This window comes from Phyllobates terribilis, unplaced genomic scaffold (genome assembly GCF_046119375.1).
Source record: "Phyllobates terribilis strain yellow unplaced genomic scaffold, ASM4611937v1 Scaffold_10__3_contigs__length_209671492, whole genome shotgun sequence".
Lineage (NCBI taxonomy): Eukaryota > Metazoa > Chordata > Amphibia > Anura > Dendrobatidae > Phyllobates > Phyllobates terribilis.
The window spans coordinates 43,309,764-43,334,014 of record NW_027362770.1 but is presented as its reverse complement, the minus strand read 5'-3'; positions in this window follow the sequence as shown (position 1 = coordinate 43,334,014).

The window sequence follows — 24,251 nt, the reverse complement described above, 5'->3', positions numbered from 1 at the left end:
GTTACAGGAGGTGTGAGGGCCCTGCTCATAAACTTACAATCTATAAGGAAATATTGGGACACAATAGGTAGGATGTGCTTGTTATCTATGGTCCAGTCATCATTATTATAATAAGGGTTTTCATATTAAGCTGCATGATCTGATCATCAGCCAGGATCTGTCTAGGTACAGTTACCAAGTGGTATTAGGTATATGGAGGATGTGGAGTGTAGCATCGGTGTCTCTGCCCCCTGCCAGGCAGAGACGCCGTCCCACTCATCTCCTCGCTCCCCACGCTCCCCGCTCTGCGTTCACCAGAGCTCCTCTTCCTGCTGCCGGCGCGCGCGGCTCCCCGGGCACTGTGCTTAGGGCGCGCGCGCTCCCTCCCTCTTAAAGGGGCTGCGCACGCCGTCCTAAGGAGTCCCCGGCCAATACCCGAGGGTCCTCCCATATATAAGCTATCTCCTCCAAAATGGAGGTGCCCGAGCAAAAGTTGTTGCACAGTGTTTCTGACCTCTGCTTCAGCCCTCAGGTCCCGCTGCTAGCCTGACTACCAGTCTTGCCCGCCAGCCAGTTACCTGCCTGTTACCTGCCTGTTACCTGCCATGCCAGCCAGCCCGCTCACCTGGGAGCACTTGACTGTTGCCTGCCTGTTACCTGCCATGCCTGCCAGTCCGCTCACCTGGGAGCACTTGCCTGTTGCCTGCCTGTTACCTGCCGTGCCTGCCAGCTCACTCAGCTGGGAGCACTTGCCTGTGACCTGCTTGTTACCTGCTTGTTACCTGCCGTGCCTTCCCGGAGGCTCCTGCCGTCACTTGCCGTGACCACCTAGACTCCTGCCGTCACTTGCCGTGACCACCTAGTCTCCTGCCATCACTTGCTGTGACCACCTGCCAGCCCACCTAGAGACTCCTGCCGTCACTTGCCGTGACCACCTAGAGACTCCTGCCGTGACTTGCCGTGACCACCTGCCAGCCCACCTAGAGACTCCTGCCGTCACTTGCCGTGTCTACCTGATAGCCTACCTGGAGGCTTTTGCTCGCCAGCCTGCCTGCTGTGTCTACCTGCTATTCCGGTCAGTCCCTGCCATCTGTACCGTGGGAGTCACCTGCTCCTTTACAAGGTCGTCCCCAGACTAGCACCTGGTCCCTCGGCTCGGTCCCTCCCTGATCACGGAGTCGTTAGCCGCCGTACGACCAGGGTCGATCCGGGTTGATACTTAGTTACGCCCCTCTGGGTCCCTCCTTGCACCGTAGCAAAGAGGTTCCACCCCCCCGGCCCCGTAACAGTTTGCTCGGGCCATGGAACCCGGTGGCCCCCAGACCCCTGCAATCTCCGACCTGCACCCGGAGGTCTTACGTCAGAGGGCTCAACAAGAGTCGGTCCTGTCCTTCCTGTTGTCTGTTAACTCTCGTCTAGGTGCATTGTCCGATCCGTCTGTGTCCATCTCTGGTCTGGCAGCGCCTGCTTCCGCGGCACCACAACCTAGTCCTATTATGGCATCCGGCTATGGACCCCGCCTCTCAGCACCTCCACGTTTTGCTGGCAACCCCGCCTTAGCTCGGGGTTTCATAAACCAGTGCACCCTGCACTTTGAACTCTTGGCACAACAGTTAATCTCCGACCGGGCCAAGGTGGCATTCATCATGTCCCATCTCACTGGGGCAGCACTGGCATGGCTAAATCCCCTGTGGGAGAGAGGGGATCCCCTGGTGTCCGACCTATCGTCTTTCCTCGCTGCTTTCCGGAAAGTCTTTGATGAACCAGGACGAAAATCCTCTTCAGCCTCCTCTCTGCTACGTCTCCACCAAGAGAGTCTCACCGTGGGCCAATATGCCATATGGTTCCGTACCCTCGCTTCTGAGCTTGCCTGGGAGGGTCTTTCCGGTTGGATTAAGGACGAGTTAGCCGGTCGGGACATTCCTACCACCCTGGATGACCTAGTGTCACTGGCTACTCGGATTGACATCCGTTTCCAAGAACGTACCAAAGAGACTACCCGGGAGGGAAAGTTTCCTCGCCTTGCTCCTACTTTCCAGAGACCTGCCTCTCAAGCAGTCACTCCCCGGGCGCACTCGCCCGAACCTATGCAGATCGACCAGACCAAGATGGTCAAATCTCGCCAAGAGTCACGCCGAGCCGAGGGGAGCTGTTTCTATTGTGGCAGTAAGGAGCACTTCATCCGTTCCTGCCCGGAGAAGCCGGGAAACTCCAGTGTCTAGGACCCCTCGGAGAGGTCATCCTAGGCAAAAGTAAGCCCTCTCCATCCCTGACTTTGTCTGTCTCTATCTCCTGGGGAGAGAAACGTCACTTTGAAATTGCTCACCTGGATTCTGGAGCTGCTGGAAACCTCATTTCCCAGTCCCTGGTAGAGAGATACCAGATTCCCACCAAACCTCTGGCTGAACCATTGTCAGTTGCCTCCGTGGATGGAAGACTCCTTCCGGTGACCATCCTGCTTGTCACTGAACCCATAACCCTGCAGGTGGGAATGCTGCACTCTGAGAAGATCTTCTTCCATGTGCTGTCCGGACTCTCTTGCTCCCTATTGCTAGGTCTACCCTGGCTCCAGACACATGAACCCGTGCTGAACTGGCAATCCGGTGAAGTACTCCGGTGGGGGCAGGACTGCATAGGACCTGCCTGGTTCCAGTTTGCCCGGCTCGTCCTCCACCTACCCCGGCTAATTTACCCGGTCTACTGGCACCTTACTGGCCCTATGCAGATGTCTTTGGTAAAAAGGAAGCAGAGACACTGCCACCTCATAGGCCATATGATTACCCGATCGATCTGGTACCCGGTGCCACTCCACCCCGTGGGCGTATTTACCCGTTGTCGTCGGCCGAAACCCGGGCCATGTCGGAGTACATCGAGGAGAATCTGGCCAGGGGATTCATCCGAAAATCTACCTCCCCAGCTGGAGCCGGATTTTTCTTCGTTAAGAAGAGAGATGGTTCATTATGCCCCTGTATTGACTATAGAGGACTCAACCAAATCACGTTAAAGAACAAATACCCCCTGCCGCTCATCTCCAAGTTGTTTGACCGTCTTAAGGGAGCTAAGATCTTTACCAAGCTAGATCTACGTGGGGCGTATAACCTGGTCCTAATCCGTCAAGGAGACGAGTGGAAGACGGCATTCAATACCCGGGACGGTCACCATGAATACCGTGTAATGCCCTTCGGTCTCTGCAATGCTCCTGCCGTCTTCCAAGAATTGATCAACGACATCTTCCGTGATCTTCTATACTCTTCCGTCGTGGTGTACCTGGACGATATCTTGGTCTTCTCTCTGGATCTTCCCACACACCGGAGGGATGTTCATCAGGTCCTGCTTAGGCTCAGTCAGAATCACCTCTATGCAAATTTCGAGAAGTGCCTCTTCGAGCAGACCTCTCTTCCTTTCCTGGGCTATGTTATCTCCCAGACAGGCCTACGAATGGATCCCGAGAAGCTCTCTGCTGTCCTAAAGTGGCCCCGTCCGGAGGGGTTGAAGGCGATTCAGTGATTCCTGGGCTTCACCAACTACAATCGTCTCTTCATCCCGCACTTCTCTTCCCGGACTGCTCCCATATCTGCGCTTACCCATAAGGGAGCAAATCCCAAGGAATGGTCGCCCGAAGCTGAGGAGGCCTTCCTTTCCTTAAAGCAAGCCTTCTCCTCTGCCCCAGTGCTGCACCGTCCGGATAGCAACAAACAGTTCTACCTGGAGGTTGATGCTTCCTCCTCCGGAGCCAGAGCGGTGTTCACCCAAAAGTCTTCATCCGGGAGAATGGTAACCTGCGGCTTCTTCTCCAAACACTTCTCCTCGTCTGAGCGCAACTACTCCATAGGAGAACGAGAACTCTTAGCCGTTAAATTGGCACTGGAGGAGTGGCGTTACCTGCTTGAAGGGGCTCTATACCCGGTGATCATCTATACGGATCACAAAAACCTGGCATATCTCCAAAATGCCCAAAGACTCAATCCGCGTCAGGCCCGGTGGTCTTTGTTCTTCGCCCGCTTTGACTTCGTCCTACATTTCCGCCCGGCTGACAAGAATGTCAAAGCCAACGTCTTGTCCCGATCCTTCCTGTCCTCCGATCAAGAGGAGGAGCCTATGCACATCATCGACCCCTCCAAAGTGATGAATGTGGCCCCCTTGGATCTGACTCGTCTTCCACCCGATAAGACGTTTGTAGCGGTACCAGATCGTGAGAAGGTTCTTCACTGGGGTCATTCATCTAAACTAGCTGGCCATGCTGACCAAAAGAAGACCTTCCTACTCATTACCTGGCATTACTGGTGGCCTACCCTGCGCAAGGATGTGGTAGACTTCATGTCGGCCTGTTCGTCCTGTGCCCACAACAAAGTTCCCAGACATTTTCCAGCCGGTCGCCTCTTGCCTCTTCCCGTACCTGCTGCCCCGTGGCAGCACATTGCCATTGACTTTATTACTGATCTCCCTGTTTCTGTCGGTTGTACAGTCATTTGGGTGGTTGCCGACCGCTTCTCTAAGATGGCCCACTTCATTCCTCTGCCTGGTGTCCCGTCTGCATCGGAGCTGGCCAAGGATTTTTTCCGTCATATTTTCCGTCTCCATGGCCTACCCCTCCACATTGTATCGGATAGAGGGGTTCAGTTCACCTCACGTTTCTGGAGAGCTACCTGTAAGCTACTGGATGTCACCCTGGATTTCTCCTCCGCCTACCATCCAGAGTCCAATGGCCAAGTGGAGCGTATCAGCCAAATCCTTACCAGCTACCTCCGGCACTTTGTTAACGCTCACCATACCGATTGGGTGGAGCTCCTACCATTGGCCGAAATCTCCTACAACAACCATGAGAGCGAATCTACTTCTAAATCCCCGTTCTTTGTGGTCCACGGTCAACATCCCCGGATTCCATTTCCCATCTCCGCCTCGGTGGACAACCCTGCTGCGAAGGCTCTTGTCAGCGAATTCTCCACCATTTGGGAAAATACTAGGTCCACACTTCTTCAGTCCTCCGAGCGGATGAAGAAACATGCTGACAAGAGACGTCTGGATCTGCCTCAATTCCACCCGGGAGATAAAGTCTGGCTCTCTTCCAAACATGTCCGACTCCAAATATCCTCCTATAAGTTGGGTCCTCGATTTATCAGTCCATTTGAAGTTCTCAAACAAAGCAACCCAGTGGCCTACAAGTTAAAACTCCCGGCCACCTTACGGATTCCCAACTCCTTCCATGTATCTCTCCTCAAACCAGTTGTGTTTAACTCTTTTTCCAATCTAGGTACTCCCCCTGCTCCAGTTTCCGCTGAGGACGTTTTTGAGGTAGAGAACATTCTGGCCACTAAGAGAGTAAGAGGAAAGACCCTTTTTCTTGTGGGTTTGGCCCAGAGGAGAGAACTTGGGAGTCCAGGGAGAACATTCATGCCCCGCATCTCCTTGAAAAATTCCTTTCTTGCCTAAAAAAGAGGGGGCGTAAAGGGGGGGGGTACTGTAGTATCCCACTCACCTCCTCGCTCCCCGCTCTGCGTTCACCAGCGCTCCTCTTCCTGCTGCCGGCGCGCGCGGCCCCCCGGGCGCTGTGCTTAGGGCGCTCGCACGCGCGCTCCCTTCCTCTTGAAGGGGCCGCGCGCGCCATCCTAAGGAGTCCCCGGCCAATACCCGAGGGTCCTCCCATATATAAGGCACCTCCTCCAAAATGGAGGTGCCCGAGCAAAAGTTGTTGCACAGTGTTTCTGACCTCTGCTTCAGTCCTCAGGTCCCGCTGCTAGTCTGACTACCAGTCTTGCCCACCAGCCTGTTACCTGCCTGTTACCTGCCTGTTACCTGCCGTGCCAGCCAGCCTGCTCACCTGGGAGCACTTGCCTGTTGCCTGCCTGTTACCTGCCATGCCTGCCAGTCCACTCACCTGGGAGCACTTGCCTGTTGCCTGCCTGTTACCTGCCGTGCCTGCCAGTCACCTCACCTGGGAGCATTTGCCTGTTGCCTGCCTGTTACCTGCCGTGCCTGCCAGCTCACTCACCTGGGAGCACTTTCCCGGGATCTGCCTGTTACCTGCTTGTTACCTGCCGTGCCTTCCCGGAGGCTCCTGCCATCACTTGCCGTGACCACCTAGACTCCTGCCGTCACTTGCCGTGACCACCTAGACTCCTGCCATCACTTGCTGTGACCACCCGCCAGCCCACCTAGAGACTCCTGCCGTCACTTGCCGTGACCACCTAGATACTGCTGCTGTCACTTGCCATGACCACCTGCCAGCCCACCTAGAGACTCCTGCCGTCACTTGCCGTATCTACCTGATAGCCTACCTGGAGGCTTCTGCTCGCCAGCCTGCCTGCTGTGCCTACCTGCTATTCCGGTCAGTCCCTGCCATCTGTACCGTGGGAGTCACCTGCTCTCTTACAAGGTCGTCCCCAGACTAGCACCTGGTCCCTCGGCTCGGTCCCTCCCTGGTCACGGAGTCATTAGCCGCCGTACGACCAGAGTCGGTCCAGGTTGATACTTAGTTACTCCCCTCTGGGTCCCTCCTTGCACCGTAGCACAGAGGTTCCACCCCCAGGACCCGTAACATGGAGACAGATGATTAGGCAGGAGCAGACTAAGATTAACATTTAGAAGGAGGGAAGGGGGAGAGTTAGGTTAGTGTGTTGAGGTGATAGGCTTGTCTAAACACATGTGTTTTTAAAGCACACTTAAAAACAAGGGGGCTAGATTTTAGACGCATAGTTTGAGGTTGTGCATTCCAATAGATTGGCACAGCACATGAAAAGTCTTGGAGATGGAGGTGCGAGGTCCAGATTATGGAAAATGTTAGTCTTAGATCAGTTCCAGAACGGAGGGTATGTGCATATTCATCTTTTTATTATTACCATAAAGTACAATTTGTCATAAAAAAAAGTTTTAGAATCATCTAAATAGGAATCTATCACCAGGTGTTCCTAATATAAACTGTATTCTCCACCCTTGTGCTGTCTTTAATAGCAGTCATGCAACCCCTTCACAAGATCACAGTTCCTTCTCAAACGTATGACAATATGAATGTGCTCGGCATCTTCTCTGTTCCTGCAATCACTGTCTCACCAGCCATGATTGTTGTGGCTCACATCTCCAAAGTCATCAACTGTCTGTTCAACCCTCACTCCTGCCCAGTAAGAAATTAGACCAGCACAGGCACTAGAGAATTATGGGGACATTTTCTTAGGTATGCATTGGCGGGTGTTGCTGGGGTGCCATTAGAGACAGCACAGCACTGTGGATACAGTTTATATAGGGAAAACCTGGTTACAGGTTCCCTTTAAGAAGTAAAAGCATTCCAATTTTATTGCCATGTAAAGTGACACATGCCAGATTTGAACATGGGGCTGATTTTTGAAGTCCTTAATAAACAGTGTTATTAAGGGGTTAATTTCAAACCATTTTAACCTGCTCAAACTCCTCCCGTTAAAAAAAAAACAACATTTTTTTGTCTTTACAGATCGTTCAAGAATTTTCAAACAATTGGCAACCCTGACACTAATCCTTTATTATAAAATTTCACTATGGGAATCAATATCAGATGGGTTTGAGGTTAGTTTTTGCAGATGAGATAAATTTCAGGTACAGTGATTTGCCATTTATACACCTATTTGATTAATATTGGTCTGTTTGGACCGAAATTGGTCAGATATGTTTTTGCATAAAAGCAACTCTAGTAATGATGAGAGAGGGTGCCAGATGAGTGTCAGAGTATTACACCACTTTTATGGACTGACAATAAAACGTACAGAAAACAAGCTAAAATGGATTTTACTGGAAAATATGATAAGAAACATTATTTTCAGGGTAATGACTTCTATACAAGCCAAAGAAATAATAAAAAAAAAAGTTATGGACTGTGGAAGAGATTTATGTGACCAGAATAAACACTCATCTCGAGCTGATGATACTACTTGTCCCTATTGCAAACGCATGTAACAGTGTTATCGATAGGGAATAGAATAGATTTTTATTTTTTTCGGCAGCAAGCAGTATAAGGCAATAATAACTAGCTGGATCGGTGTAATACGCTATCGATACTGCGATACCTCACTTCACATTCATAAATGAATTTCAGATAAGACAGGTAATATTCTAGAATAAAGAATCTACTTCAATTGTCCTTCCCATTATTAAAGAGTGGGTCTCCTATACTGTTATTTTGTATTATGCAGCAATTAAAAGGGCTGACAAAAATTAGGACGCACTTCAATACGCATTTGAAGAGATGTAAAAAACAAAAATAAAAATATATAAAAACACAGCAGGATCTTTAGTATAAAAACCAGACTCGCCAATGTAACATAAAATGTAATCACATTGTACAGCTCCTGCACCTTTTTCTCCTTCTCTTGGGCCTCTATCTCTGAAATGATCACATCAGTTACAAGCTGGAAGCACTGCAGCACTGCCTCGGACAAGCGGCAACAGACTCTCGCCTACTGTTGAAACCTTCAAGAGGAACCTGAAGGCCCATCTCTTCCGAAAAAAGCGTACAACCTGCAGTAACCCTCGCTCCATCATAACACTGCACGGCCAGCTCTACTGTCACCTACTGTATCCTCACCCATCTATGGTAGACTGTGAGCCCTCACGGGCAGTGTCCTCTCTGCTCCTGTACCAGTCGCCGTCACATTTTTGTTCAAGATTATTGTAATTGTGTTTGCGATGTATAACCCTTTTTCACATGTAAAGCGCCAAGGAATAAGTGGCGATAAAGCAATAATAATAATGTGGTCCAAACTCACAGCTACTGAGACTGGACCATGTAGAAGACAAGTTGGTGGTGGTGCAAACTGACTGGAAGCATTATCTGCTATCCAACCAATGACTTTTTCACACTGCTCTGGCTTTAATAGTTGTGTTCCACGGCCCCCTAGAAATTAGGACAGGAAGGTAGTGGGTGTTTGTTGTGCTCCCTCAGCAGGCACAGTTTCATCTTGCCTACGGCCTCGGCCTCTGCGTCCACCATCACCATTACGTCCACTTCCCCGTCCCTTGACACGAGCCTTGCCAATTTTAAATTGAGTTTAATATTTGTCACATTGCCAAAAATGTCTGTATTATTACCGCAGTAATATAGGATCACGTGAAAACGGTTTTAGGCAGTGACCTATGAGTCAGAGATGCTTCCATGGGTCTTACCATACTGTTCCCATGTTTTTTCTGCACTGTATGGATATATCTGATCATGTCTCACATACCACATAGCCAGATAAGGTAGTAAAATGTTAAAATGACATTTACCGGTGAATGTATTGCAATGGAAAAGTGTAAAAACGCATCGAAAACGCTACGTGTAAACATAGCCCAAGGTGTGGAGAAGCATTTTTGTTTTTGGTTATTTATTTTGCCTTATATACAAGTCATTACCCTGGAAAGGATGTTCCTTAACATTTTTCCCAGGAAAATCCATTTTGGTTTCTTTTTTGCATGTTTTATTGAGAGACTGTAAAAGTGGCGCAATACTCTGACAACAATGTACACAGCAATGACCTGGGAGTCAGAGATGCTGACCATGTCATTTGAGCACTGTTCCAATCGATTTGGGCAATTTTTTGGCCCCCTGACGATCTTCGGTGGGGGACCGCTGAAAAAATGCTTGAGTTTCCGATGGACTTACATTGGGCTCGTTGCTCGGGTCGAGCACCAGAGTATTCCAATTTGCTCGACCCGAACAACAAACACCCAAGCATTTTAGTGCCCGCTCATCACTAAATTCTAGGAGTCATGCACATGGCCATAACATACCTTTACAGTGCAGTTAGTAATAAAGTAGTATTCAATTACTATTCATTATTTCAAGCCAAAGAATATCTCAAAACTTGTCATGTTATTGTGGCACCCCAGGGGTCGTGTTGCCACAGTGATAGAAATATCACGTCTGAGAGCAAGTGGGAGTTTCCTGGTCAGGAGCACTTAACATGCAACACCTCCTGTCCCAGACCAGATAGGGGAGGAATCTGCCCTATATAAACTGGATCTGGGGCGGGGTTAGAGGAGAGAGTGAAGTTCCAGAGGAAGGGACAGAACAGCAGCAAGGAGCTTTGTAGGAGCCAGGAGCTGAAGACCAGGGACTTGAGCTAAGCAGAGTTCGTCCTGGCAGAAGACGCTAAGAACCAGACACAGGAGTCGGAGGCTGTGAGGACTTATATATCCAGCAGCAGAAACCAGCCGGCAGGGGATTTCAGGTCCTCTGGCCATAGGAAGCCCAGAGGCTCAGTCACACACAAGGGACCGGTACCGCCATCGAGGAGCGGAAGCTACCAGAGGGTCCAAGTCACCAGCCATACGGGTGAGCACCACACGGTATACTCAGGGACGTGGGCTACTACATGACTTCTGCAAGGTAGCCAGGAAGAGTGCAGTCAGACGGGTAGGCCTACAACTCCACCTGGCCAGGGGGATCCTTGTTTGCCCACAGACTGACCAGGCCCCTAATGCTAGCCAGTACTCCCGGGAGGGTCTGCTTTATTACTACCAGTAAAAGACCCTGGACTGCATCATTAGACTCTGTGTGATTTATGCTGCACCCTGCACAATCACCCCCAGCATCCTATTACACTGCCCTGAGGCTACACTCTTCCCGTGGGGAGTTATTCTATCCCTGTGCTGCATATCTACATCAGCCTCAGCGGTCTGCCTTGCAGCGGCGGTCCTCCCTGACCATAATCCATGGGTGGCGTAGTCAGACATTCAAAACCCTACAAATAGTCTGCCACAGCAATTAGTCTGACCACCCTGAGCCACGGGATCGGGTTGCCACTACTACCCCCATCAGCACCGCACACAAGAAAGCCCGGTTCCGGGTGCCCCACGGCCCAGGGGGCGAGTCATTATGAGTCCCTTACTTTTTGGTATGTAATGTCTTCACACCTTCTAATTTCTTTTATAGCATGTTCCTGCAGTAATGATTTTTTAACACTATAAAATAATCTTTAGAAGGAAATTGCTTATCAGCTTAAACAGAAGACTGAATTGAGCAAAGACTTAATTCTCTAACCTTAATTCTCAGATTCCCTAATAAAATTTGTATCAATGCATTCATTATTTTGTGTGCTTACTTAAAATAAGATAATTATACTAATTCACCTATTAATGCAGAGAATTTAATTACATCAGGCTTAAAATATAGATCAGAAATAGTTTAGCAAAGGAGTAATTGGTATTTTGGTTCTGATAATAAGAAACTTTACAAATTACAATACTGGCATAATTTCTTTAATACTTGGGAAGCTGCACCATAGGTACATTATATATTATATTATTTCAAAGGGCATGTCATGGAAAAAATATTGTCTGATTTCTACATTGCTTCTGCTATCTCTAACATACAACTTTGTGGACCTGTGAGATCAGAGTTCAGCGAGCATTCACTGTGGAGCATTCTATCTTCATTTGTACCCTCCATCAATCCCAAAATGACACCATTGATATGTTATCGGTTTATTATAGAGATGCGCTAACTTGCAAAAAATTTAATTTGCATATTTGCTGAAATTTCTCCAGAATATTCAATTCTCATTGATGTTTTTTTCTATGCAAATCAAATGTAATTTTTAAAATCTTAGGTTTTTCCAGACCCCAGATCAAAATAATCATAAGCAAAAAAGTAATTTATACTCACCTGAACCTCATTTGCACCGTTCCACAGCCCAGCCCCTGTGTAGTCTACATTGGGCCATCCTCTATGTATCCCAGCAACAGCCATCTTTAATGCCTCATGTGCTGATGAGACCCCGCAATGTCATGATTTTGCGTGGCCTAGTCGGTTCAGGAGGAGTCAAAGACGCTGGAAGATGCCCCAATGAATATCGGATTGGAGCAAGACTGCTCAGCAGGACAGGAAAGTATATATTTTTTTTATTTTTTAACCCCTTCCCTGCTCCTTATAATCCAGCAAAATGGCAGGTAATTTATTTTTCAAATGCAAATTGCAAAACCATTAGACTTGGGCTAATCCGAATTTTATGTAAAATTCGAGGGGCATCTGATTTGTCTCAAATTAATTTGCTCATCTCTAGTTTACATGATAGTCTCTGGCTTCCTTTTTTAATTCAAGTGAAATAGCACATTAGTGCTAGTGATTATTTAGTATTCCACTTATTATATCAGCAATCACAGAGTTAAAGATTCAAGCTCCATGGTGGGACTACTTAAAATAGAAAAATGTTTTAGAAAATCTCTAAAATATCTAAGTATGAAAATGTAAAGTGCCCTCTTTCCTTACAAGACCTTACATAAGTTTTTTATTATAAAAAAATATATATGTTGGTTATTGTTGGGTGTGTAACAAGTAAAACTGTAATATTATCATTATTATCATTATATTGTCATTTTCTCTATTCAGTGAACGTAGTAAAAGAAAAGAGTAAAAAGCTAGAATTGCTGTTTTTGGTACCCTTACTAAAAAAAAGTTGAAGAAAAGGAGATCAAGTATCCAGGTAAACCAGAAAACCAGAACCAAAAAAAGATACCAATGCACATATCCTGCTGAAAAAATTAATTCTGACTTTTGACCATCTGTCTCTCATTCATTTCTGGAACACTCTTGGAGAGCAGAATGCTTCCTACACTTCTTGCCTTGAAGAGTGTAGATTCCAAAATAGGGTCTTTACTTTGTAAATTGCCAAATTAGTGTACATGGTGCTCTTTAAGTCCTGAGCTCTGTCATATGTTCAACCAAAACATATTATCACATCCACATTACCACATCTAGGGTATTTGAAGAGCATTTATAGTGGGTAACACCATGGCATATCTATGAAAATAGAGTAATTTTCATATGCAAGACTTATTCCTTTCTAATTTCTGGAAAACACATGTGCATTTAAAATATTCACTAAACCCCTTATTAAATGCTCTAAGGGTGTAGTTTAAAAAATGGAATCACTGCATGGGGAATTACCTCTGTACTTATTCTTTAAGGGTTCTGCGAATGTGACATGCTGGACGAAAACCATTCCAGCAAAATTTACAAAAGCCAAAAGGCGTTCCTTCCCTTCGGAGCCCTACTGTGTGCCCAAACAGCAGTTTAAGACCACATATAGTGTAATAGCTCAGTTGAGAGAAGTTGCATAATAAATTGTGTAATGACTGGAACGCCGGTCAAATGTGTATGAGGGATACGGCACTGCTATGAATGACTCCGACCTCGTATAGTGGCAAAAAAATTTCTTTATACTGGTCACACAAATGACAGGGTTAAACGATTCTACAAAATATGGACCACAAAAGCCACTAACACAAAATACAAGTTATGCAGCCCGAGAGAGCCCAAGTGCCAATCTCGTGGGAATGAGTCAAACTACCCCTGGGCTATGCCGCTCCCACCCTTATTCAGTACAGGGCCTACCCAGGATGTTACCGCAGATGTGGCATGTGGTCCTCCCAGGGTTTGATCAGCTTCTCCTTCTCACCAAGCTCTCTAGCACATCCAGTTGTAAGGAGGAATTAGAATCAATGTCAATCTCAAAGTGTAGTTCACAACAGGGCTCCTTTGTAGTATCCATGTACACAGAGTCTTAGTATACCAGATCCTTCACAATCTCTGGATCAAGCCTGATCAGTCCATCAGCAGTGATATACACCAGGCAGTTCTCAGCACTACTGAAATCACTAACTAGCTTTCCCTAACTGACTACACAGTTGGTGACCGGTCACATATCTCAGTTACTCACAAGGCACAGCTTCTTCTTGGACACACCATCTGGCTGCAGTCTGTACAAGATCCCAAACGTCCCCTGGGCATCAGACATGTCTCGTCTCCTCGGAGGACTTCTTGGTTCTGTGTTTCCCGGGCTTTTTTACAGATCCCCAGGCTTTTTCTTTACTTGTTTCTTGCTGACCGATAATGGCCGGACTAAGTCATTGCAGGAGAAATGTATACTGTCAGTAATATGAACTCATTACTAAAAAGACATGTCAACATGTTACACTCCACCCCACTTACAATTTAGCTTCCCGACAAATGGTTTCATACTACTCATATGTAACACATACTTCTCAGGATTATATCGTATCGGGGGAACACCAGCTGTGCTCCTCTCCAATCTCCGCAAACCAGTACCTGCCGAGTTCAAAAGAGGGTCTACCACATCTAGTGGAACAGTAACATCAGGGGTGGTGTCTGGAACACCTGGAACTTGCGCTATCGGACTCTGCACGTCCGAGTGTCTCACCCTGAAGTCACCCCAACAGTCACATTCAACATTGCTCAATGCAACCGCCGTACGTGGCGCAGGTGACTCAGGATGACAGGCAGGTTTGTCGGATATACACCTCTTTATCCAGTTCCAGTGCATTGTGCGACGGGGTCCAATGCACCCTTCGGGAACCACTGCGTACACACTTCCCCCTGGGAATACCCTTTCACTACTGTGTAGGGAGTATCCTCCCACCTGTCGCTCAACTGCCCTCCCGGACGCGTGACTCGCACTAGCACCTTATCACCCACCCGGAACTCATCTAGGTGCATCGGCCCCCGATCTCGGTGGGAATGATCCTCCACACGGTCTTTTACTATCCGGTGGATTTCCCGCAACCTTCGGCGATGATCCTGGACCCACTCACTGACTGTACGATATTCTGGTTCATCGGGTACAGTGAGACTCAGTTCTTCAATATCTCGCCCAGGTTGACCGAACATCATTGCGTAAGGAGTGAATCCTGTGGTGCTATGGACCGGATTGTTATAGGACCGTATAAGTTCTGGGAGGAACTCAGTCCATCGCTCCTTCTGCCTCTGTTCAACCGTTCTCAGCATCTGGAGCAAGGTTCGGTTGAATTCGTTCACAGGCCCCATTTCCCTGCGAATGATAGGGCGTTGTTCGGGATTGCTGAATCCCATAGACTTTTAGCAACTCTGTTATAAGCTGACCTTGGAAGCAAGCACCTTGATCTGAATGTATCCTTTGAGGACACCCATAAACCTGGATGAAATGCTTACAAATTCCCTCCACTGTGGACATAGCAGTCTGATCCTTGGTGGGGACAGCGACGGCAAACTTAGTAAAGTGATCAGTCATGAAGAGACTTGAATGATGACCACTTCTGGCGTACCTAATTGACAAATAATCCACCATTAGCACTTCCAGTGGGGCAGACGTCATGATTGTCTGGACAGGAGCCTTCTGCTCCGGGGACTTATTCAGCTCACTTGCCCGGCACCTACCACACACCTCTCTCACAACTTCTTCTAAGCCAGACGTGTACACTTACCGATGCAGCCAACGATAAGTCTTCTCAGGCCCGAAATGTGCACCCCACGTATGAGCTTCCTGGGCAATGTCCGGAGCCACTGAAGCTCTAATTACTACCTGCCAACAGTACCCCAGGTCCGCTGCTATGTAGATCCAACGATACAGTATCCCCTCCGCTATGGCCAATCAATCCCACTGCCTTAGCAGCTTTTGTCCTTCTGCACCCAGCCGGGCTCTTGCTCTCCCTTCAGGCCAGGACCTTTGACTCAGCCATTTCTTTACTCGTGACAGTTTGGAGTCTGCCTCCTGTAACTCAGCCCACTCTTGACGAGTCTTGCCCAGCAACATGGTGACCCATGTCGCCACCCCACTTGAGCGTGCCACGTCCACGAACAGAGGCAATTGCCTCAAATCGGGGATCTCAGTATCCTCGAGGTCTTCATCCACTCCATGCTCGGGTGCGCCTCGGGTCACCCGTGATAATGCGTCAGCATTGGAGTTCTCTTTACCCAAACGGAACCGAATCCAGTAATTAAACTTGGACATCCGCGCCACCCATCTCTGCTCAAGGGATCCCAGCTTAGCGTTTTACAAGTGTGCAAGCGCATTATTGTCCGTCATCACAAGAATCTCAGAACCAGCCAGATACTCTGCAAACTTTTCAGTCATGGCCCACACCAGGGCCAACATCTCCAGCTTAAACGAGCTGTAATTGTCTGGATTTTGCTCGGTGTCCCGTAGAGACCGGCTTACATACGCGATGACCCTCTCACGCCCATCTTGTTCTTGGGCTAACACGGCTCCTATACCATGGAGACTTCCATCAGTGTACAGGGTGAACGGTTGGTCAAAGCGAACATACGCCAATAAAGGTGCCTGTACAAGGGCGGCCCTGACCCGATCAAATGCCTGTTGCTGTCGGTCCCTCCACTGAATCGGCTGATTCTTGGGCCCCTGTGCCGTCCCTCTCAACAACTCATTCAGTGGTTCAGCCACCTTAGCAAAGTCTTTCACAAGCTGACAGTAGTACACGGCTAAACGGAGGAACGCCCGTACTTCTCTCACGGTCTTGGGACGGGGCCACCCCTGAATGGCCTCAATTTTACTCGGTGCTGGTCGCACACCATCAGCCAACACTACATGCCACAGATACTCGGTCTGTGTCTGGAACAAGTGACATTTCTTTGACTTGATCTTAAGTCCATTGCCCCTCAGTCGGTGCAACACTTGCTCGAGCTTCTTCAGGTGGTCGTCGAACGAATCTCCAAATATAATCACATCGTTCAAATAGATCAACACGGACTCGAAATTGTAATCGCCCAAGCAGTATTCCATTAACCACTGAAACGTTCCTGGAGCATTAGTCAGTCCGAAGGGCATTCGGTTAAATTCGTACAGTCCCATTGGCAAGACGAATGCTGTGTTCTGCCGATGTAGAGCTGCCACGGGCACCTGCCAGTAGCCGCTGGCCAGGTCAAGAGTGGAGAAGTACTTCGCCTTTCCCAGGGCAGACAGGGATTCCTCGATCCGGGGCAATGGGTAGGAGTCATGTACTGTGTGCGCATTCAGCTTACGGTAATCAACACAAAATCGTATGGTTCCATCCTTTTTCTGGACCTGCACGACCGGTGTGGCCCAAGGAATTTGACTCGGCCGGATCACCCCCTTATCCAGCATCTGCGCCAGCATTCCTTTGACCTCCTGATAAAGACTCGGTGGGATCTGGTGATATTTCTCCCGAATTGGGGGGGTGTTTCCCGTTGGTTTCTCGTGTTCCAGAGCCTTGGTGCAACCAAAGTCTTCATCTTCCCTGCAGAAGGCCGCCTGATATTCCCACAGCGCAGCCTCCAGTCTGCGAGCCTGTTCGGGAGTCAACTGGGACTCATCCACTCCCATGATTTCCATAATCTTTTTGCCATTCCACACGGGCGTGGGGGATTCTTCTGCTGCCGTCTGCATCAACAGTGTCCAGGCGTTCCCACGGTCTGCCCTCAGTGTGAACTGGCTTTTGGGGATGACTCCTTCACCACACACATACACATCAGCCAGCTTCGTGCCCACTGCCAGAGTCACCTCACGATTCTGCAGATTCAGACATCTCACTGGTGCACTTCCATCTTGCACAATGGCCACTGTTCGGGCTATCATCAGGCTATCCGTATCTTCTGACTGTGCCACCTGTTCCAGAATCACCTCTACACCATTCAATTTCCTGTGCATCCCTACTGGCATCAACACAAGATTCTCTTAACCCAGAGCAATTACAACAGCAGACCCGCGTGGGACATACACTGCTCCCATTGCTCTTCCTTCAACCGAACTCTTTTGAATGCCACACGAACGGACCACCTGTTGCAGGACCCTCTGAGTGGCTTTGTGGGGTGTCGCTCGTTTCCAGTATCTCAGACCATCGCGCTCAAACAAAAGGGAGTCCAGCTCTCTCAGGATATTCATTCCCAGAATCACAGGGAGATTCGACCTCGCCTGAGTCTTCACGAGCACCACTCCTTTGGTTCTCAACTCCTGGCCGCACAGCTGTACACTCATCCAGTCAATGCGTGCCACTGGAATTTCTTCATTATTAGCTGCCTTCAGCCTTAGCAGGTGTCCCACTTCGTTTTGACAGTCTCTTCGAAGTGCATCTTGAAAAATTCCATCGGCATGTTCGTCACCTCTGATCCGGTATCCATCAAGCACACCACCTTCTTTCCTGCAAACTGCACCTCCAACGTGGGACTCTTCTGCAATCAGATCTTTGGAACAGGCATTGGGCGTTGATTTTTGTTCCTGCCTCGCCGTATGCCCAACTACAGCGAGGGCCTCTCTTTTACCGATGGCGGGACTCCAGCCGGCAGGTTCTTCAGGCAGTACCGCTGCATATGCCCCAGTTCTCGGCATCGCCAACATTGAACCGGTCTTCTTGCCCTAACTCTGGATGTTTTGAGTTAAAATGATTGTGTCCTATACATGGCCATCCCCTTTTTATTTAAAGAATAAATAAATATTCTCACGTCTGCACTATAAATATGTTGCACAGAAAGTCAAAACAGGAAGTGACACTCACCACTGATGTATATTTGATACTCAAAAATGTGTATGGGTACATAATCGAGAAACCTTGGCAAGAGCTTTTTTGCATTTGATTACCCTTCATCTGGCCCTAAGAACTCTTTTCCCTCCTTTTAAATTTACTAGCGATGTTAAAATTCACATATCTAATCTAATAATTATATCAATAATAGGATAAACATATACTTCCTAAACATGAACAAATACAGTCACAATTCATATTAAATTATACTCAAGCGTATGCTAATACAGAAAGGATTTCACTTCATTACAATTGAAACCGAACGGACACAAAGTTTGTCAATTCAGCATCTTTTTTTACAGTAATCTTCTATATGGGTGAATATATACCTATATGCAACACGGATCACTGTCATAACGCTCCCCACCAATCACTGCATGTGTTCAATGAGTCATGGAGAACTTTCCCAGATTGAATTGAACGGACGTGTTTACCGAAACGGTTATAATGCGGACAAAGTGTCCTACCAATGTAAAATCGCTTACATTTACAAATGATTACACACACTGCATATTTGGTTTGACATGTAAAAAAGTGATTCACATATATCGAATACCCTTTTACCTGTGCAAATTTACTGCATTTCATAAATTGTAACTTCCTTTATCATGATTTTGTTTATTTTTATTGAAAATTTATGCAATGTTTAGGAAGTAATAATAATTTGCATATTTAAATCGCCAACATATTCTGCAGCAGTTTAAATTTCACATTGCAAATATTAACATTGCTAGCAAATTTAAAAGGAGGGCATAGAGGTGTTATGTCATGGCCGAATGAAGAATAATTAAACTTGAAACAGATTGAGTGTTTCTGCTATGTATGCACACTATTTTGGAACAATAAAGTAATGAAAATGCACCAGTGATGGGTGCCACTTCTTTTTCCTATTTTTTTTACATATTGTTAAAGATTCTATGTGCTTTACTTAACTGAGCACCAACATGTCTGAAATGTATCAATGCCTTATAGTCAAGCGTTACAGAAACACTCCCATCAAAGTTGTTAATACATTGCAATCATCACACTTACAATTGCTCATTTTGTCCTTCTACCCATCTAATTCTTCTCTTTTCCATTAGGTCTATGAAATCACATAATTAAAAACTGACTAGCTGAATCCTTCTAAGCTCTATGTAGAAGCAGGAGGTAAATGAGTCACTGTATGAGTCATAAATCACAGCTAAAGTCAATGGCAGGGAGGAGGGAGCAGTTGGATCTGGAGTCGAAGAGAGGAATGCTAAAAGTCGGGTGCAAGAGACTTCCTGTTTCTACATAGAGGAGAGAAAAGAGAAGAATTACCTGGTAGAAAATCAAAATGAGCAATTGTATGTATACAGAGCAATATAATATGATGACTGTGACGCGCCCCTGGGCCTGTGTCGCGCTGCGTTGCGCACGCGGGAGCTTACCCGGAGCCGGATCTCTTGAGGGTTGTAGTCTCGTGGCGGCGACCCGGTCCGTGCCCAGGGAGTCAAACTGAGCGGCGATGTACTAGCAGTAGATGGTTGGTGACTACGCCACCCGTTGAATGCAGCTATGGAGCTGCCGCTGCAGGGCAGACCGCTGAGGCCGGTGGAAGGATGGTGCAGCGTGGATGGTATAACCCCCAACGGGAGGGGTATGGCCTCAGGGCAGCCGACGTGGATGATGGGGGTAGCAGGAACCACTCAGAGACGGTGCGGTGTAGTTCAGGGTCTTTACTGGTGACAAAGATAGACCCTCCCGGAGTACTTGCTAGTGATAGGGGCCTGGTCAGTCCTTGAGCAGATGGGATCTCCCCTGGCCAGGCGGAGTTGTAGGCCTTCCCAACTAACTGTACTCTTCTGGCTACCTTGCTAGAGGCGGGAATAAGTAGCCCACGTCCCTGAGTGTACCGTGTGGTGCTCACCCGTATGGCCGGTGACTCGGGGCCTTCTAATGGCTTCCGCTCCACGATGGCGGTGCTGGTCCCACGCGTGTGACCGTGCCTTCGGGCTTCTGGGCCAGAGGACCTGAAATCCTCTGCCGGACGGTTTCTGCTGCTGGGTAGGAGTTAGTCCCCACAGCCTCGGACTCCGGGTCCGGTAAGAAATCTTCTCAGTCAGGGCGAGCTCTGCAGCTGCCAGCCCCTGACTCGTTGTAACACTGCTCCCCACAGAGCTCCTGATGTTTCTTGCTATGCTGCTTCTCTTCTCTACTCTTGTTCTGTCTTCTTTCTCACTAACCCTGCCTCAGCCCCGGGTTTATATAGGGGAAGTCCTTCCCCTCCCAAGACTGGGCAGGAGGTGTGGCATGCACAGGATCCCTGACCAAAGGACCTCCCACCTGCTCTCAGACGTAATATCTCTATCACTGTGGCAACCAGACCCCTGGGGTGTCACATTCCCCCCTAGTGAAATTTAGTACTCCGGGACTAAACATATTTTTTTTTTTTTTTTTTTTTTTAGAAAAACATAACAAGGTATAACAATAACAATACAATAAGAAAAACACATAAGATGGTTACGGCGTGTCCGCAACCGGGTGCAGTTTTGAAAAGCAAGGTGTCCATTTCACCAAAACAGGGAGACGTAACCAGGTAGGGGCCTGTCCTGCCCCGAGTCCTTAACAGTCTTTAGTCCATCCTGGGTTACGCTCCAACTATGTACAAGGATTCCCGGTAAATCCACCAAGGACTCCTAAAAAGAACTAGAAACACAAAATTATACACAAGCAACTATAAACAAGTAAACATTATAAGATAGCTTAAACATTTAGATCCTCCAACGTGCGGGTAGCTGGCCTCTAGTGGCCCTAGTGGACCTACGGAGCTGACTGTCTGGCCCTGAACTACAGGGTGTAGGAGCTGTCAAGGGTAAACTGGGCAGCTGTCTATGGGCCCTCTGGCTCACTAGGGGTATGGCAGGCTCACTATAAGCAGAGGGTTGATTTTCCGGGTCTGCTTGTGTAGAGTCTTCTGCCTCCTGGACCGGCTGTTCTTCCAGCTCTACCGGTTGCTCCGTAGGTTCTTGGGATGATGGTTGAAGGAAGGTGAGTACGGGTACCACAACTGCACCATTGACTTGAGTCCAAGACCGAGGGAAGTCCCCGAGCACGGTACTAACCATATCTTCCCTTTCCTCTACGGGTCGATGGTCTTCTTGTTCCTCTTCAGGGTTCCTCAGTTGTTCGGGACACTTCTTCAGGTGGTCCCGGGATACAATGGCTGTGGTTTCCCCTCTGTCTTTACTGATGGTACAGACCTTCGGGTTTTCGTGGCTGGAGGGCAGTACGGTGTACGGGTCCTTCTCCCACTGGTCGTCCAACTTGTGGAGCCGTCTCTTCCTCTTCAAGACCTGCTCTCCGGGTACCAGGGGAACAGCGGGAGCATACTGGTTGTAAGTTTTCTCTTGTCTTTCCCTAGCCTGACAGAGACTTCGCTCCACGCTCTCCTGTACTCTCCGGTACTGCTGCTGCCTCTCTGTGTCCCAGTCTGTTTCTGGTGAAGTGTCCTCGGGTGTCAGGACTCCCATTTCCAGGTCAACAGGTAACTTACCAGGTCTTGCCCTCATTAGGTAAGCCGGGGTACAGTTGGTGGAACCTACCGGGATGTGGTTGTATAGGTCCACCAGATCGGGCAACTTTTCAGGCCACAGACTGCGTTCTTCCAGGGGCAACGTTTTTAGAAGATCCATTACCACCTGGTTCATTTTTTCACAAAGTCCATTAGTCTGCGGATGGTAGGGTGTCGTCCTTATCTTCCGGCAGCCATACAGATTGCAGAATTCCTGCAAGACCTCCGCTTCAAAGGCAGGTCCCTGGTCCGTCAGCACTTGGTCCGGGTACCCGTGTGGACGGCAAAAGTGCTGCTGGAAGGCTCTAGCTGCTGTTTGAGCCGTTAAGTCCTTGACGGGGACGACAACCAGAAACCGGGAGTAATGATCCACGATGGTTAACGCGTAGACGTAGCCACTTCTGCTTGGGGTCAGTTTTACATGATCCAAGGCTACCAGTTCCAACGGTTGCCGGGTGACGATGGACTGCAGGGGAGTCTTCTGGCTGGCGCGGTCCTTCCTTCTCAGGTTGCACGGGCCACAGTCTCTGCACCACTTCTCAATGGTTCCCCTCATGCCTACCCAGTGGAATCGCTCGCGCAGCAGGAACTCCAGCTTCTTCCACCCGAAGTGTCCAGCTCCGTCGTGGTATGCCTCCATCACCATGGCTGCGTCTCTTCGTGGCACCACTACTTGCCAGAGTAATTCATGCGTCTGGGAGTTAACCATTCTGCGGCACAACTTCCCTTTGTAAAGGAACAGTCGACTCTTCTCTGCCCATAGTTGTTTGGCTTCCTCCGGAGCGTCTGGTTCAAGGCGAGCCTCCGGCCGAGTCAGCATCTCCTTCACCAGTCGGACGGCAGGGTCGCTGTCTTGCGTTTCCGCCCAGTTGTAGTGAGGTAAGGGGTTCAACGTAGCAGCCTGCTTACTCCTTACCCGGTGGGAATACTGGATAGTCCCATGACGGTGGAACGCAGGGAGTTCAATCTCTTCCAGTCCCTCCGGATCTTCTCCTTCGTCCGGCAGGTTGGGCATCCTGGACAGGGCGTCCGCGTTAGTATTGGAGCGCCCTGCCCGGTATTTGATTATGAACTCGTAGTTGGACAGACGGGCCATCCACCTCTGCTCCAGGGCACCGAGTCTTGCCGTGTCCAGGTGTGTCAACGGGTTGTTATCCGTGTACACGGTGAACCGGGAAGAAGCAAGGTAATGCTTAAAGCGCTCAGTGACTGCCCATACCACGGCCAGGAACTCTAGCTTAAATGAGCTATAATTCTCGGGGTTCCTTTCGGTGGGTCGCAGTTTTCGGCTGGCGTAGGCGATTACTCGTTCTTTCCCCTGCTGGATCTGGGACAGTACGGCTCCTAGCCCGATGTTACTGGCGTCGGTGTAGAGGATGAAGGGCTGGCTATAATCCGGGTACGCCAAGATTTCATCCCCCGTGAGGGCCATCTTCAGCTGGCGGAAGGACTCTTCTTCTAGCTCTTCCCATTTGAAGGGCGGCTTCTGGTTCTTGGCCTTCCGGGACTGGCCTATCAGGAGGTCCTGCATAGGCGCTGCCTTTTTGGTGAAACCGGGAATAAACCTTCGGTAGTAGCCTACCAACCCGAGGAACTGCCGCAATTCTTTTACGCTGGAGGGGCTTGGCCATCCCTTAATTGCGGTGATCTTATCGGGGTCGGGAGCCACTCCATCAGCGCTCACCACGTGTCCCAGGTACTGCACCTTTGGTTTCAGGAGGTGACACTTGGAGGGTTTCACCTTTAGGCCGTAACTCGCCAGAGCTTCGAACACCTCCGCCAGGTGTTTCAGGTGGTCCTCATAAGTTTTGGAGTATACGATGACATCGTCCAGGTACAACAGGACCGTCTCGAAGTTTCTGTGGCCCAGACAGCACTCCATTAATCGTTGGAAGGTTCCTGGGGCGTTGCAGAGTCCGAACGGCATGCAGGTGAACTCGCTAAGTCCCATCGGGGTGGTGAATGCGGTCTTCTCCCGGTCCGCCTCTGCTACAGGAACCTGCCAGTACCCGCTAGTGAGATCCAAGGTAGAGAAGAAGTTAGCAGACCTTAAAGCAGCCAATGACTCCTCTATCCTTGGTAAGGGGTACGCATCCTTGTGTGTGATACGGTTGATTTTCCGGTAATCTACACACATCCTCATGGTGTTGTCTTTCTTTTTGACTAAAACTAGCGGGGCTGCCCAGGGGCTACAGCTATCCCGGATTACCCCAGCCTCCTTCATGTCTCTAAGCATCCCCTTGGCGTGTTGGTAATGTGCAGGGGGTACGGGTCGATACCTCTCTTTTATGGGAGGATGATCTCCCGTGGGGATGCGGTGTTCTACCCCCTTGACTCGCCCGAAGTCTAACGGGTGTTTACTAAACACTCTCTCATACTCTTGAACCACCCGGTAGACTCCCTGTTTCTGGTGGGAGGGAGTGGAGTCAGTTCCCAAGTGTAGTTGCTGACACCAATCCTCCAT